Genomic DNA, 4,649 nt, shown 5'->3' with positions numbered 1-4,649 from the left:
CAAAACCAACTGGTGTTAGGGAGCCCATGACAAGTTGAGCCTTGTCGGACCAAGTTCCCCCATCTATCCCAAAACCAATTGGTGTCAGGGAGAGCTTCACTCAACATCGCGCCCCCACAGTACTATTTTTAAAGCGGTTGTAGAGAACAGTATTGCATACCCAACAAAATTCATACCATAATAATAGTGTTCAACAATGCTAGCTTGATACCAAAAAGACAAGAACAAAACACAGCACAAAACACAAAAGGGTACATCAATAACATCTGTAACAGTCAATCCCACCATTGAAGAAGCATAAGACACAAGCAGAATAGAAAGAAACAAAATGAAACTCTAAAAATCATCAATACAAGTAAATGTTCATATGATTATAGTATAAATTGAAAATCAAAAGCAAAAGAAAGGAAACAAAAGTATAATATAAAAAAAAGAGAGATAATAACAATGAACCCACAAACCAGAAGCAATAGCAGAAGAAATGCTATCATCTTCGGGTAGTGATTATGGTCTCTATACATACACTTCCCTGCAACCTAGCTACTGTTTTTTTCTCTGCCAATTTATTTCACAACTCAAATTAACCCATAACAATTTCAAATAAATATGGAGAGAGAATTTCTCCTCTTTACCTCTTCCTCGCTATCTTCTTCTCTGTTTTTTGAATGTCAACAAGGTCGTCACAAAATGCATTTGATCATTTGTCTTTCGGCGATGAGGATTGCCGTAAGGATAGTGGTGGAAGACCGAGCAGAAATGTAAATGGTGAGGCAATAGAAGTTTGAATGACCCGCTAATGTAAATGATAATCTTGGTCTGTGTTTGGAGGAAAGGTTAGAGGAAAATTCTCAAAAGAATCAATAGAAAGGTGGGGGCGGAGGAGATGCGTACGAAATCCCCGAGATAGGTGGCAATGGCCCCTCGTATACAGGGGTGGGAGGTGGAGGGCTCTCATAAATCACTGCTGGTGGTGGTGGTGGCTGTTCGCAAGGGACTGGAGGTGGTGGCGGTGATGGTGATGGTGGAGGGGGGGAGTTGTAGTGGACGGGTGGTGGAGGAGACGGTGGAGGTGGAGAATGGTAGTAAACTGGAGGTGGTGGTGATGGAGGGGGTGGAGAATTGTAGTGAATTGGAGGTGGTGGTGGTGGGGAAGGTGGAGGTGGGGAAGCATACACAGGTGGTGGTGGTGGAGGTGATGGTGATTGTGGTGGCAAGTAATGAATTGGTGGTGGTGGTGATGGTGAGGGTGGTGGTGGTGAGTACTCTACACATGGTGGAGGTGGAGGTGGAGGTGGAGGTGGTTCTATACAAGGAGGTGGAGATGGTGGTGGTGGTGAATGAGTTGGGGGAGGCGGAGAATGGACGGTAGGTGGTGGCGGTGGTGACAAATAAACAGGTGGAGGTGGTGAATGGGGTGGCGGTGGTGGTGAGTGCGGCGGAGGAGGTGGCGGTGAATAATTTGGTGGAGGTGGCGAATTATAATAGTAGGGAGTAGGGGGAGGCGGAGAAAACAGGGGAGGAGGAGGTGGGGGCGAATTTGGCGGTGGAGGTGGTGGGGAACGGACACAATATGGCGGAGATGGTGAAGGCGGTGGAGGTGATGGCGGAGGCGGTGAGGGCGATGGTGGAGGTGGAGACATGGTTGGTGGAGGCGGTGAGGGCGAGGGTGGTGGTGGTGGCGGCGGAGGTGGAGGTGGCGGTGGCGGTGGAGGTGGTGGTGGCGGCGGCGGCGGTGGCGGTGGTGGAGGAGGGGGTGAGTAAATTGGTGGAGGCGGCGAAGGGGGTGGAGGAGGGGGTGAGAAAACTGGTAGGGGCGGCGAAGGTGGTGGTGGAGGAGGAGGAGGCGACAAAACCGGTGGAGGTGGTGGCGGAGGCAGCGGCATTGGCGGAGAAGGCGGTGGAGGCGAGGGAAAGGGCGGAACAAAAGGCTTACACTTAAAAACACTACAATCCACACTAGGCTTAGCACGACACTGAGCAGCAGACCTCTGAGCAGGGCGAGCAGGTAAACAGTTCCTCCGATCATTAAACCCAGGCAAGCTCAAACACACAGGTGGCTCACCCGTAAAGAAATTATACGAAAACGTAAAATTCTCAAGTCTGGGAAGCTTACATATACTGGCCGGAATACTCCCCGTAAACATATTATGCGCCACATTGAGCTGCTCCAACTTCACCATCCCCCCAATCGTCTCCGGCAAAGTCCCCATCAACTCGTTAAAACTCACATCAAACACAGTCAATTCCTTCAACAACCCAATCTCCGCCGGCAAACACGACCTCAACCCATTCTGCATTAGTATTATCTCGTTCAACGTCTTCGCCATGTTCCCTAAACTCGCCGGCACACATCCGTGAAACTTGTTGTTCGCCACTACTATCACCGACACCGGCGAGTTCCCGAAATTGTTCGGCAACTCGAATCGGAATCGATTGTGGTTGATGAAAATCGCGTCCAAATCTTTGTCGAAAAGTTCTTTCGGGACATTGCCTTCGAACTCGTTGAAACGAAGATCTAAGAACTTCAGACTCGGCAATTTCAGAACCACCCTAGGGAATTTTCCAGCGAACCTGTTGTTGCTGAGATCGAGCTCGAAGAGGAGCTTCAAGTTCTTGAACTTGTGAGGGACTGTACCGCAGAACCGATTCGAGTTGATGTGAAACAATGCCAGATCTGTGAGGAGTCCGAGCTCCTCCGGGAGGTACCCGGCGATGTCGCCGTGGTTGAGATCGATGCCAGCGACGGTCAAGATCGAGGAGTTGTCCGGCGCCGGAGCGCAGAAAACTCCGGTGTAGCTGCAAACACGAGATCCGACCCAATCGCCTGTGAGGTTTTGGGGATCGGAGAAAATAGCTTCTTTCCAAGCTTGGAGAGCAATGTAGGCTGTTCGGAGACGAGGGTTTGGGAAGACCAGAGATGGACTAACGGTCACAAACTCGCCTCGGTCTCCGAACTCGTCTCTGTAGTACAAAAGTTGTCTTTGCTTGATGTACATAGCTTCGGCGTCGGTGAGGCCGCCATTGACGGCGAATTCGGAATGAGAAGTAGCAGAAGAGATGAAGAAGAAGAGAGAGAGAAGAAAGAAGTGTAGAGAGAGAATGTTGGAGAAGAAATGGTGGGCGGAGGTGATGGTTTTCTTCTTCATCTCACATTAGACATCTGCTGCTCTCTACAAACAAGTACTTGCTCTCTCTCTCTCTCTCTCTCTCTCTCTGTGTTTATTTTTCTAGGTTTATCTGAGAATGTGATATTGAAATGGATGAGATCTGATGAGAGAGAGAGATTTGGGAGGTGGGTTTTGAGATTTGGTGGTGTTTGGGGAGAGAGAAAGAGAGGAAGAAGATGGAGGTTTTTTTTTCTAGGAAAGAGTGTGGGGCGTTAGGAGAGCGTAGAGAGAAATATGTACATTAAAAAGACAGCTAATCACAGCTCAAAACCCACCGCTTTCTCCCTCCCTCTCTTTCCTCCCTACTTTCTCTCTCATCATTTTATCACGACTTTATTCTTTCTTTTGTTTCAAACCATTCCCATACAACTCCCAAGCCAAAAGTTAGCACAAACTACAAATAGTCTACGATTTAAAATTTAAAAATAAAAAAAAAACACAAATTATCGAATTTAGTTTTATTTAAATTTAAATATGATGTTATTATTTAAATATGATGTTATTTTGAAAGTTATCAATAATGTGAAGTTGTTAGATGTTGGAATTGCACCGGCTAGTTGACTATCGCCGGCGAGACTGATTCAGCCGGTAACAGGTAAATTTTGAAGAATATTAGTTATGTGTTTTTATAGTATTTTATTTTTGGGATTTAATAGAGAATTGAGAGAGAGAGAGAGAGAGAGAGAGAGAGAGAAGAAGGGGGGAGGGGGGGGGGGGGACAGAGTTATTAAGCGTCAATTGTCAAATCAGACTGGGGAAGAGTCAATGAACTGGCAGTAACGTAAACGGAAATGACGAAACTGCCCATTTAAAGCATCTTCACGGTTCGTTTGGCATGCCCCCCGACTCGGACTAAAATACTTCTATAAAATAAAATAAATTATTTTAACTAAATAAAATAAAATGTTATATTTAATTCATAATTTTTTTTTAGAAATTTTTATTGAAAAGTCCAATTTAAAAGTGTTTTAACTCAAGAAGTCTATGAAGGAATTTTTTAACTCATTTAATCCCATGTATGTATAATTTTATTCCATAAAGTCCATTTTCTTGATTTATACTATTTTCTTGGACACTTATGCCCTTATATTTAATTTTGATACTTAATTTTGATACCCTTATAAATATTTTTTGAACGATTAGCAATTTAATGATGTAAACATTCATATTTTAAAATTCACATTGGTAGGAATGTAAAATTACCCGTGGGCGTCGAAACCCGCTCGCGAGCTAAGGCGGGTCCGGCCCGTTAACAATGTGAATATTCACATTGACATGTTAACATTCACATTAATAGGAGTGTAAAATTGGCCCCCGTCCCGTGGCGGCGCGAAACCCGCCCGTGGCCCATGGGCAGCAAGGGGCGGGCCCGGCCCGGCCCGTTGACAATGTGAATATTCACATTGACATGTTAACATTCACATTGATAAGAGTATAAAATTGGGCCACGGCCCATAGGCGGCCAAAAGCCCGCCCGCGGCT

The 4,649-nt window shown here is 45.9% G+C and overlaps 1 pseudogene across 1 annotated transcript; it reads right to left on the bottom strand.

Annotated features, from left to right (window-relative positions):
- Window positions 1-314: 314 nt before the first annotated feature.
- Window positions 315-3,537, bottom strand: LOC114291920 (leucine-rich repeat extensin-like protein 5 pseudogene; annotated as a pseudogene). The gene has a single exon (XR_014349392.1). The product of XR_014349392.1 is annotated as a leucine-rich repeat extensin-like protein 5 pseudogene (transcript).
- Between the last annotated feature and the right edge of the window lie 1,112 nt (window positions 3,538-4,649).

This window comes from Camellia sinensis, chromosome 13 (genome assembly GCF_055761805.1).
Source record: "Camellia sinensis isolate YWXY chromosome 13, ASM5576180v1, whole genome shotgun sequence".
Lineage (NCBI taxonomy): Eukaryota > Viridiplantae > Streptophyta > Magnoliopsida > Ericales > Theaceae > Camellia > Camellia sinensis.
The sequence above is the reverse complement of the archived record's forward strand: the minus strand, read 5'-3'. Positions and strand labels throughout refer to the sequence as shown.